We start from the raw sequence: 13,454 nt of genomic DNA, 5'->3' as shown, positions 1-13,454 counted from the left end.
GTTTTTCTTACGTTTGAACCATTCACTTTTCCGAAACATTATTTTTACGTGAATTTTTAATTATTTCTGGTGTTCGATTTGAATAGATCGTATGTTTGCTGTGCTATGCAGATTCGACCTATTCAAATCGAACACCAGATTTATTCAGTTTAAGATTTTATCCGTGCTTTGTTTTGTTGATGTTTGTGACTTTTTTGATGCAAAGGAAAGGAAAGAAAAAAAAGTGAATAAGTTGAAACATCAATTTAACCTTTTGGAATCGATTTTTTTCGCCGCTGTTGACGCAACGTCGCTGGTGTCGAACACATTTGTTATGCTCGGTTTCATCGAGGGGATCATATATGACCCCGCCGGTTCCAAAGGGTTAATGCCAATAACATGTTTAAATCAGTGGTAAACTGCAGGTCCAAGCAGGGGTCCAAGAGATATGGCGGGCTCGAGGGCGGGCTAGGTGTGTAAAGTGCGATGAGAGAAATACGAATGCAATGTAGGCCAACCCGGAAAGATGCAGGTCAGATTACCGTAAATCAGTAGATGAGTTCAACACTTCAACACTATTCTTTCTGTATTTGCATTTAGGGGAGTTTTCTCCTCTTCTCTCATGTGAACTTGCCTTCGACCACAATCGAATCAAATGCGGTTGACAAACTTTATCTTTGACGTAGAGCCATCTTTAACATATGGACTGGACTGAGGGGGCGGTCCAGAATGTCGAATTGTTTAAAAATCCATATTCACTAAAACTGATGTGGTCAGGGCGTTAACAGTGAACACCCAAAATAACCAAAATTGGCATTTTATAATATTTCGCTTCCTGAGGGGGCGGTCCAGAATGTCGAATTGTTTAAAAATCCATATTCACTAAAACTGATGTGGTCAGGGCGTTAACAGTGTGCACCCAAAATAACCAAAATTGGCATTTTATAATATTTCGCTTCCTGAGGGGGCGGTCCAGAATGTCGAATTGTTTAAAAATCCATATTCACTAAAACTGATGTGGTCAGGGCATTAACAGTGTGCACCCAAAATAACCAAAATTGGCATTTTATAATATTTTGCTTCCTGAGGGGGCGGTCCAGAATGTCGAATTGTTTAAAAATCCATATTCACTAAAACTGATGTGGTCAGGGCGTTAACAGTGAACACCCAAAATAACCAAAATTGGCATTTTATAATATTTCGCTTCCTGAGGGGGCGGTCCAGAATGTCGAATTGTTTAAAAATCCATATTCACTAAAACTGATGTGGTCAGGGCGTTAACAGTGTGCACCCAAAATAACCAAAATTGGCATTTTATAATATTTCGCTTCCTGAGGGGGCGGTCCAGAATGTCGAATTGTTTAAAAATCCATATTCACTAAAACTGATGTGGTCAGGGCGTTAACAGTGTGCACCCAAAATAACCAAAATTGGTATTTTATTATATTTTGCATCCTGAAAAAAATTTTTTTTTTTTTGAACTGAAGAGCTGGTTACTCAGTGAGTAACTTGGAGTAACCACGATGACACCACTGCTGAACACTGAAATGACTTTTAATATAGGTTCGTCTGCGGGTTCGCTTTTTAACCTAACTTATATTTGAATCGAACTTGACAGTTATCTCATGAGTTGTTATGTATTTCAAACTTTAGTCAAACTGGTGCCTCAATATTGCAATAACGGTTAAGCACGCTGTAATGATACTTATGTACCTCGTCACCCACTTCATGCAACTACATTAGTGGTCTAATAACACTTAGCGCGCTCGGCATAGTTCCATCATGCCGCTCAAAGTGTTGCCACAAATAATGCTTAGTTTGCGAAACCCAGTTATCTGGCTGGTGGGGAATGGGAGCCTAAGCTTCAACTGTTAATGCATTCAGAGACTACTCAGACTTAGACGTGGGCGATCCTATATATGAAGGGTTATCCAAAACGCTCTGGGAATTCCCAAAGCGCATTCTAATAAATCTAATAAGCCTAAGATGTAAAGAAATGTAAGAAATGTAAAACAATTCAACATAACAAAAGAGAACCATTCCAAAACCATTTGATTAAATGTATAACCAGTAGTGAAATTACAATTAAAAACAATTTATTTACGGTACATTTTATTGTTTGAAACCATTCATGTACCATACAATGTACGGTATATTTAAACCCACGTATCAGTATTTTGAACAATTCATTAACAATAAAATGTATGGTTTTGCAAAAAAATATATATGGAGAAAAATTGCCCATGTACGCTAAATTCTCAATTTTATGCTGCACAATAAGTGGCCCATAATTGTGTGATTTTCGGTTTTCCTTGGCACAATGATGAGTCACTTAAATTTTGCCTGAAATAAGCTTTAATTAGCTGCAATCACATGAATTTCCACATTAAGAAGGTAAATTATACCTTTGTTCTGGTGGCGATACCATTTCGCACTTGCAAATCACTAAAGCTCGCTTTTACAGAGTTTACGAAAGCAGCGCACGCATGTTCCGATATTCATAATCGTAGCCTTACTTTGACGGATGGTTTTGCACCGAACAAAAATATATCGAAAATATGTATGTTTTGACGTATAAGCCTGTGTGCGATATGTATTGTGAAACAAAACAAATCAACTTATGTACGAAAAATGATAATGGCTAACAAAAGCATGCAATTAATTAGTATTTATCTATTAAAGTGGAAAGTGACTAATAATTGTGTGTGACCCATAATTGTGCAATGAGTGTACCTGTTTTAATTTAATTTGTAAATATTTCCCGATTTTTAATGCACATTTGTAAAGTTCGGGCAGCATAGAGGTCCATTAAATGCATTTCTCTTTTGATTGCCATCTTTTAGGCCATTTCGGGCAGCAGTGAAGTGCTAGAGATATAAAACTTTCCCTGGCACAGACTTCAAGTTATAGAGCTCTAGTGATGAAATCCGAATCAGGATCCCTGATTAGGATTAATTTTCCTAGACAAAAACAAGCTAAAAGCAGGCAACGATGACTGTCAACTAAAACGCAAACTGCCAAATGAAATACAAATCCGGGACGACTGAAGGACCCAAACCAATTATAGCGCATTTAGTTCACCACTGGACTATCGCACTAGTTTTCACGAGTGCGAAAACGCTAATAAAAGTGCGCGATTGCATCAAATCAACTCGGTGTCTTCAGAGCACTTGTTCTCCATAGATTGAAGAAATAGTGCGCCGAAGACATCAACCTGATTTGATGCAATCGCGCACTTTTATTTACGTTTTCGCACTTATAATGTCGCAGTTCGCAGTCCAGTAGTGAACTAAATGCGGTATAATGAAACCTAATCATTCTGCGATCGGAAGGTGTTATCCATCTGGATAACAGGGAGTTGTGCTTATTTGTCTCTTATTTGTACATTTGTAAGGCTCGGCTCCACAAAGAGCTAGTCAAAGTTTCTGTCCATCGGTACTGTTTGGCTTGATCAGCTGATTTATATCAGCCAGCTATGATCAGTAGCTTGCGGTGTGACTAAGCGGCTGATTCTGATATGTATCTCTCATTGAATATTCTTGGTTGAGAGGGAGCTATTTAATATGCATTACTATATATTCCTGCGTAAGTTGTGGTTAACTAAGCCCATTTAACCAGTTGACCAATGGTATAGACAGGCTAACCCAAGAAGCGTGTTCGAAACTACTAACTCGTGAGATTCCCCACGCATAAAAAAGATAACGTACCAATGATTGAAATATGCTATTTCTACCAGTTACTGTACGAAAACATTACAAAAAATGTGTGAAATCAACGCTACAGGTTCTCTATACCACTACACACAAATAGCATGATTTCGGGTGAAATTGATCACTTTTCACAGTTTTTGGCTTCTAATTTTTGAATAGTTATCAATATGGTCAAACTCAATGCTTTAAAACAAGTACTACCACGGGTTTCATCAGTCAACGAGGTTGAAACTTTTACTGCAAATAATTTTATTGCAATAAATATCATTTAAAATTAAAAATCAGAAATTTTAGTTTCGGGGTGAAATTGATCAGTCAATGAAATGTCTTTGTAAGTGCTGAAAATATTTTTCCCATTCAAATTAAGCACCCCAGAATGCGAAAAGCTTTGTAAAACTTTTACAAGTTTAGTAAATTCTTAATTATTTAGGTTTAAAGTTTAATAAATGTAAAGAAAACGCCTAAAGGTATGCAGTTTTCACACTAAACTAGTTATTACTTTAGCAAAAGTACAATTTTATGCATAAATATCAATATTTATAGAACTTTTGATGGCGAAATCGGGTTTAGCGAACACTTGGCAGCTATGAACATTCATTCGAATATTTATTACATGTGTGATACAGCTACGGTAACAAAAGTTTGAAAGTGTCTTTGGAATTCGACAAACACGCAGTTTCGGAAAATATTAATTTAAATACAGAAATATTTGACTAATTAGCTGTAAAACATGTAACTTCATCATTCAATAACGCTTTAGCCAGACGATGGTCATTTTCTACTAACTGTTTTATGTTCAAAGCTTCATTTTTGACATATAAAAATGGACCTCACGTCGATCAATTCCACCCGAAATCACGGTACTTCTTTCCAAGCCGTGACAAAACATGCCGCGTTGAAAAATAACTTTCGCTTTACTGTACAACGATGCGCTAAGCTTTATGTGCTGTTGTCTGCTGGTACTTTTCCGCTTGCGACGAGAGGTGCAGCGCACAATGATTTGATAGCCGTATTTACGAGAAGACAAAATTGTTCGTGTCTAAGTTTTTGGATCTAAGATACTCTAGGGAAGTTCTTTCGTATCTATTTTTAAACATCGTTGTATTGATTAACCATTCAGGACGCGCGCCATCAAGCAACCGAAAGTGCACCGCGCTTGCGCTGTATACGATGAACGAGGTTTTTTGGTTTACTTACCTTACCGGGCAGACCGGACAACCTGAGTGACCTCTGGACGTAGGATCCGTCTCCATTCTACTCGGTCCATGGCTGTGTGTCTTCAGTTCAGTACTCTGCCAAGGGTCCGCAAATCGTCCTCCACTTGATCAACCCACCTAGCTCGCTATGCACAACGTCTTCTTGTACCGGTCGGATGACTCTCGGGAACCCGTTTTGGTCGGGTTGCTATCCGACATCCTGATGACGTGACCCGTCCTTGTAGCTTCCCGGTTTTCGCGGTGTGGACGATGGTTGGTTCTCTCAGCAGCTCATGCAGCTCGTAGTTCATTCGCCTTCTCAAAGTCCCGTCTTCTATTTCCACTCCGCCGTAGATAGTTAACTTCGTGTGACGGCGAACTTTATTCGATCTTGAAGTTCTGCACAGTTCAAAATATTTTCGATTTCCCGCCACAATGTGTCTTTGATGCACTCTGCTGGCTGGTGTTGCTGTCGGCGATCACCAGTGATCCCAAGTACACAAAATCTTCATCCGCCTCGATTTCATCACCGTCGATAGAAATGCGGGTGGCGGGCGCGGTGATTCCTCCCTAAAGCCCTTCGCCAACATGTACTTTGTCTTCAACACATCAATGACTAATCCGATTCACTTGGCTTCATTCTTTAGTCGGATGTACGTTTCTGCCATCGTATCAAATTTGCGAGCTATAATATCTATCTATATCATCAGCGTAGCTAAGCAGCTTAATGGACTTCGTGATAATCGTTTCACTCGTGTTTATCCCCGCTCTCCTTATTGCACTTTTTAAGGCGATGATAATCAGCAAGCACGAAAGAACATCACCTTGGCGAAACCCTTTGTGAGATTCGAAAGGACTCGAGATCGCCTTTTACACTCGAACTACGCACATCATTCGATCCATTTCCGCCTTGATCAATCGTATCAGTTTGTCCAGGAATCCGTATTCGTGCATAATCTGCCATAGCTGGTCTCGATCGATTGTATTATACGCCTTATCGGTTGATCGATGAACAAGTGATGTGTGGGAACGTAGTATTCGCGGTATTTCTGCAACATCTGGCGGATGGCGAGCATCTGATCTATTGTATCTCGCGTTCAACCATGAGTCCAGTCTGATATTGCCCAACGAACTCTATTGCAGTCGGAGATAAATAGCGACTTTAAATTTGAGAGAGTATCTTGTAGGCAGCGCTTAGTAGTTTGATCGCGCAGTAGTTCCCGCAATCCAACTTGTCGCCCTTTTTTGTAGATGGGACACACGATACCTGCCATCCATTCCACCGGTAATACTTGCTCCTACCAAATTTTGGTAATGACCCAGTCAGTGTAGTGTTCAAACCAGTGCGGCTCCACCGTATTTTAGAAGCTCACTTGGTGGTTGATCTACTCCAGCGGCTATGTTGTGTTTCAAGCGGCCAACCTTCTCCTCAATCTTTTGGTGTGTAAAGGATTTAAGTATATCTCAGCGCCACCAACGGAGACTGCCCCACATATAAAGTCGATTTGACCCCACGATGGCAGTGTTCATCGATAAAATACACTAACCAACAAAGCGACACGAGCGCCAAACGGTCAAAAACGGCGAGCACTGGAAACTGAAATGACAACACAACAATTTAAGTGATGGGACGCTAGCGCCACGCAACGGGAGCATAACCACATACTCTGATATGACCGTTACAAAGTTTTACACAAGGCAGAAAGGAAAGATAGACGTCTGTTCTCTGTAGTTGGGGGCTCTATCGTCCTGCGCACGTACTACTAAATCTATTACCACTCCACCTTCGGTGCTTCCAACGTCGGTATTGAGGTGCTCATCGTAATGCTGCCACCGCCTCTCGATTGCTCATGGAGAGAAACACCGACGACCTGTTTAGCGACAACATGTCTAGCGACGACCTAGTTGAAGCCTTCAGCCGTGCGCACGACGTCGCAATACCAAGACGATCCTTACCCAGGAATGGGCAACGACCAGTTTATTCGTGGTAACAGTTGGGTAAAAGGAAACCGCAGGGCTCCGTGCATCCTACCTAAGCGTTAGGAGAAAGATGTAAAAAGCACGCACCGACAAGAGTAGAACGGAGCGAAATGAGGATAAACTTTCGCTGATCAAAGAGAATAAGGTGCGTAAGAGGGTGTGCATCAAGAATATCTGCCAGGCAGCCAACATGATCTCCTGGGATGATGCCTACAGGGTAGTAATGACCAAAACAAAGGGTGCATCAGAAACCCCAGGATTCTCCCCCCAGATGTGGCAGAAGATCTTGGAAAGGTTGTTTCTACGTCACAACAAAAGATAATGGGCTCCAGTCCCCAATGGTCAAACCGGCCAAAGCGAGGTTAGCTCAGTGACGAATGATAAACTCATCGTAAAACGATTTAACGCTCAAGTTGCACAAGGCTCCGTGTCCGGATGGTATCTCAACAGTAGCCTTCAAAGCTCACCTTGACGTATTCAGAATGGCTGTGCAGTTGTGCTTAGATTGTGTCCAATTTCAGGAGATGTGGAAAAGGCATATACTGGCATAGTGCCCAAACACGTGGAACGCGGCGTGTGATGGCGTATTGGGGCTCATACTTCCACCGGGCATAAAGCTGGTTGGCTTTGCCGATGATATTACCCTCGCCAATAAAGGAAGTGATGCACTGACAGCATCACACGTGATCGGCATAGTAGAAGACTATTTAGATGAGGTCGAGGCAGCTGGCCTTCGCGCACAACAAGAGGAGATGGTAGAAGTGACCAACCGCAAGTCTGAACAGCAGTCAGTGATCATCACGGGCGGATGCACGATCAACACCAAGCGCTCACTGAATCGTGACACGCCGAAATTCGGTATACACGAGGAATATTCCTCCCCCCTCCCCTTATGCACGGGCTCGGTTCTAGTTCATGATTGCCTACCCCAAAAGTATATAAGAGAATGGTGAAGACTGGAAATTGTCTGTGAGTGGTCCTGCTCCTCCGGCCGGGAGATCAGTTACGTGTGTGCAGCCAGTCTATATGCAGCGTTGCGTTCGCTATCGCTCGTTACACAGGCTGGACATCGACCGTTTTGAAGAGGACCGTTTTGCTAACCGCTGCTACCGCGGCGCTGCGGAAAGATGACAGCTATTCATGGCTACTATTGGGAATAATTGATCAGCCGGAGCCAAACATTAACCTGGTGAGATCTTTCTTATTTAACTATTTGATGCATTTTATGAAGGAAAATGACACTAGTTTACAGCATTTTTGAACTCGGTATGCTGATGATCATGTTTGGTGTAGAATCATGCCCTGAGTTCGAAAACGCGAAGGAAAAAAATTACAGTAGAGCGGAAATTTTTTCGACTTTCCATACAAGGTTGATGATTTGAAATCGAGTTTTGTTCTATTTTTAGGCAAAGTCGCTAACTTAACACATCTCATTCCCCGTAATAAATGCTCCGATTGAGCTGAATTTTTTACTGTAACTCGCCTATATATGATATGTCAAATAAACGTTGAGAAAGAATTTTTAGATTGTATTTTTCTTATTGGAAAAAATACATTTCTTCATATATTTTTGGAAATTTGCCTAAAATTTAAGGAGATCTTCCCTAAAACTCGCCAATATCTTGAATTTCATCAATCTGACGCAAAACCTGTATGCAGATGATCGAATGGTATTGTATTCAGCTTTCAATTTATGGAAAAAGATTTGAAATTGGTTCAACAAAACGCAAGATATTTGAATTTTAGTAAATTCCATATTTTAAAAAGTTGTAAAACTCGATATTGAGCTAAAACTGAAAAACTGCTCTACTTAAATTTTTTTGAGGCACGGTTTCGAAATCAGTGCTATATTGTGCTTCAAAAATTGTGGTCGTTGACAAAAGTTCACGACTTTCGTTTTATTTTGTAAACTAGTGTGATCTGTCTTAGCAAATCCTACTCTAACCATTATAATCCAGTCAAAATAATTAATTATTCTGAATCCCAGACCCATTCCCGAACCAACATTCCAACTGCTTTCTATTTACGAGGCGCTGACCTTTCGATAAATAGAAATCATTTCTTCCCTTCCAGGGTAAAAACACCAGACTTTAGGGGGCCGAAGTCTGGTGTTTTCTGCTCTAATCTTCGCCACTTCATTCATGAAAAATGGGGGCGAAGACTAGTGCTTATACCCTACCCCTTCCCATGCTCGTAATGAAGAACGCTATAGGTTGGTTAACTGAGGTTGGGCCAAATTGTGTTTCTTTTCGTTTCAGAGAGCGAGCGAAGGCGCATAAGCCTAGGCTTGTTTGCCAGGACACATGGTTCAAATGCCTGTGACCCATCCCTGAAGCAAAAAAGCCCATGGAGTGACAAAATCTCTCAGCCTCGTTACTGCCAACGTTGATGCTTAAATATACTAATACATTTACACTCACACAAACACATCTACATGATTTGCTCAAATACACTTACACAATCTGAATCTTATCGCATCACTCTAAGGGCGTAGCCAGCTTTTCGGTCAGGGGGGGGGGGGGGATGCAAGCACCATTATCAAATTTGTACCTACTAGCGTTTACAACTAAACGTAACACGATGAAATTGAATATAATAACATTACACTCTAAAAGCAATATTTAACCCTTCAACAGTCACGCTGTGGGATTTTGTACAATACGTTAAAAAAACTCCCCTGATCTACACATATCAACGTGGTGCTTGAAGCGGTGACCAATTTCTGGTAGATTTAGGATTTTTATTTACTCGTGCATTATTTTGCTCTGATTTTGTTTGTTAATGTTGCCAAACATTCATGAGAAATTAAAGCTGAACTCTTTTGGAAATTACAAACACCTTTGAGACTAACCTACAATTTCCTGGTTCCAGTATGCGTCCTTTTTAAATTATCTTCCAATACTATTCGCTGGAGAAATTCCTCCAGAAATTCTTGAAAGAAAGAGAAGAAGATTGAACGATTTCTGAAATTTCCGAAGGAAATCCTGAATGTTTTTTTTCTTTAAAGAACCTGAGAGGAATTTCTGAAGAAATCATTTGAGGAATTCCTGGATCAATCCCTGGAAGAATTCCTGGGTAAATCCCAGAAGAAATACCTAGATGAATCCCTGGAGCGATTCCTACAGGAACGTCTAGTGGAAGCCCTGTAGAATCCCTGGAGCAATTCCCGGGGGAATCCTTGGAAGAATTTCTGTAAGTATACCTAGAGGAATTCCAGGATAAATTATGGGAGGAATATCTAGAGAAATTTCTGAAGAGATCTCATGAGAAAATCCTAGATAAATTTCTGGAGGATTCCTTGGCGGAAATTCTGGAGAAATTATTGGAGGAATTCTGGGAGGAATCCCTAGAAAACTTTCAGAAGAAATCTCTTTAGGAAATCTTGAAGAAATTTCTGAAGTAATTCTTGGTGAATTTTCTGAAACAATTCCTGGAGAAATCCCTGAAGCGATTCCGGGGAAAATCTCTAGAGAGAATCCTGAAGGAATGTCTGGAGAAACTGCTAAACAAATCCTGGCGTGTTTCTTGGAGGAATTCTTGGATGAGACCCAGCAGGCATTCCTGTAGAAATTCCTAGAGAAATTTCTTGGATGAATTCTCGGAGCAGTCCCTGGAAGAATACCTGGAGAAATTTCCAGAGGAATACTGGGAGGAATTGCTGGAGAAATTTTTTGAAAAAAATCCATGAGAAATTTCAGGAGGATTTCCTGGAAGAACTCTTGGAGGGATTTCTGGAGGATTCCCTGGAGAATCTCTGGAAATATCCCTGGAGAAATTCGTGGAAAAATCCCTGGAGGAATCTCTGGAGGAATCCCTGGAGAAATGTATGGAGGAATCCCTGAAAAATTCCTGAAGAGTTTCTTGGAAGAATCTCTGTAGAAACCCTAGAGGGTTTCCTAGAGAAATTCCTAAGGCATTTCCTGGATGAATTCCTGGAGAAGTTCCTGGAAAAATTCCTGGGTAAAATCCTGAAGGATTACTTGGAGGAATTCCTAGAGGTATTCCTGTGGGAATTGCTGGAGGAATCTCTAGAGGAATTCTTGGAAGAATTACTGTATAAATTTGCAGAGGAATCCTGAGAGATTTCTATTTTTGTTATTTTTCGATTTCTGAAAAACCCCTTGAGAAATTTCTAGCGGAATTCGTGAAGAAATCTCGAAGGAATTTCTGAAGGAATATCTGGGGGAATCCTTAAAGATATTTGTGTAGAAATTCTTGGAGGAATCTCTGGAGGAATTCCTGAAGGATTACCTGGAGGAATCCCTGAAAAATTCCTGAAGGTATTCCTGGAGAATTTCCTGGAAGAATTTCTGAAGAAATCTCTAAAGGATTCCCTGAAAGAATCCTCTTAGGAACGTCTGGAGGATTTCCTGAAGAAATCTTCGAAGGATTTTTTGGAGGAATCCCTAGGAAAATCCTTAGAGAAATTCATGGAAAAATACCTGGAGGAATTCCTGAAGCAATTCCTGATGGAATCTCAGGAGAAATTGCTGGAGGAATTCTTGGGGGTCCTGGAGAAATTTCTGGATAAAATCCTGGAGGAATGCCTGGAGGAATGCCTGGAGGAATTCTAGAGGAATTCTTGAAGAATTACTGGATTTATTTCTAGAGGAATCTCCAGAGTAATCCTGGGTGATTTCTATTTCTGTTATTTTTCAATTTTCGAAAAATCCCTTGAATAAATCCTGGAGAAAAATTTCTAGCGAAATTTCTGGAAGAATTCCTGGATAAATCCTCGAAGGAATTTCTGAAGACATATCTGGAGGAATCCTTGAAGAAATTCGTAAAGAAGTCCCCGGAGGAATCTCCAGAGGAATTTTTGGAGGAATCCTCGGAAATTCCTAAAGGTATTCCTCCAGGAACTTCATGGAAAGTTTTCTGAAGAAATCCCTAGAAGATTTGCTGGAAGAATCCTTGGATAAACTTCTGGAGGATTTCCTGGAGGAATATTCGAAGGATTTCGTGGAGGAATCCCCAGGGAAATCCCTGGAGGAATTCTTGGAGAAATCCCTGGAAAAATCCCTGAAGTAATTCATGAAAGAATCTTAGGAGAAATCCCTGAAAAATTCTTGAAGGAATCCCTGGAGAATTTCCAGGAAGATTTCCTGGAAAAATCCCCAGAAGATTTTCTGAAAAAAATCCTGTACAAATTGCTGATATAATTTCTGGAGGATGTCCAGGAATAATTTCTGGATCAATTCCTAGATAAATGGAGGAATTCCTGAAGAAATTCTTCGGGTGTTTCGTGGAGAATTTCATGGAGGAGTTCTTGGAGGAATTTCTGGATAAAACGCTGCAGAAATGCTTGGAGGAACTCCTGGAGGCTTTTCTTTTGGAATTTCTGAAGAAATGCTTGAAGGAATTCCTGGAGGAATCTCTGGAGGAATTCTTGCAATAATTACTCGATGAATTTTAGGGGGAATTCCAAAAGGAGCACTGGGAGAAATTTCTGATAAAAAAAAAACACTGTAAAATTCCTGAAGGGATTTCCTGAGAAATTTCTGGGAAATTCCTAAAGAAAACATTGGATGAATTCATGCAGGAGTCTCTGGAAAAAAAAATCCTTGGAGGAATCTTGATGGAATTCTCGTGAGAATCCCGGAAGCACTTACTGAAGGAATCTCTGGAGGAATGCCTGGAGGATTTCTTGGAGGAATCCCTGAAAAACAATCTTGTAGGAATTCTTGAAAGGATCCTTGGAGGATATCCTAGAGGAATGCCTGTGGGAATTCCTGAAGGAATCTCCAGAGGAACTCCTGGAGAAATCTCAAGTGGAATTCCTAAAGGAATTTCTGAAGAAATTCGTGAATGAATCCCTTAATGAATGCGTAGAGAATTACCAGAAATAATTCCAGAAGAAATCGCAGATAGAGTTCTCGGAAAAATTATGAAGAAATCCTTAGAAGAGTTCCTGAAGAAACTCCAGAAGAAATCTCGGAAGCAATTACAAGAGCAATTCCTAAAGGAATCTCTAAACAGTTTTCGGAGGAAGTACTCAATTAATTCCAGGAGGAGTTGCTTAAAGAACACAAGGCGGAATTTCTGGAGGAATCCTAAGAAGAGTTCCAAGGAGAATCTTTGGATGAATTTTTAAAATAAGTTGTTCCAGAAAGCATCACAGAAGGAATTTCTTAGTAAAGCCCTGCATAAACTCTTGGGGCAATCCCTGGAGGATATCCTAGAGGAATCCCTGTAGGGATTAATGGAGGAATCTCTAGAAATACCCCTGGAGGAATCGCTAGAAGAATTCCTAGAGAAATTTCTGAAGGAATCTCTGGTTGAATTTTTAGGGGAATCCCTGCAGCAACTCTCAGAGGAATAATTTCTGGAGGAATCTCTAAATAAATTCTTGGAGGAATCTCATGAAGAATTCCTGAAGAAATCGTAGATAGAATCCTTGGAAAAATCCTGAAGGAATTCTTAGAAGAGTTCGTGGAGAAACTCCTTGAGGAATACCTGTAGCAGTTCCTGAAGGAATCCCTGCAAAAGATCCTGAAGAAACCCCAGGAGGAATCCTGGAAGCAATTCCTAGATGTTGGATTTTGCAGTCTTTTGGGGGAATCGAAAACACTAGGGAAAAACCATAAAC

Source organism: Aedes albopictus, chromosome 1, assembly GCF_035046485.1.
Source record: "Aedes albopictus strain Foshan chromosome 1, AalbF5, whole genome shotgun sequence".
Lineage (NCBI taxonomy): Eukaryota > Metazoa > Arthropoda > Insecta > Diptera > Culicidae > Aedes > Aedes albopictus.
The sequence above is the reverse complement of the archived record's forward strand: the minus strand, read 5'-3'. Positions refer to the sequence as shown.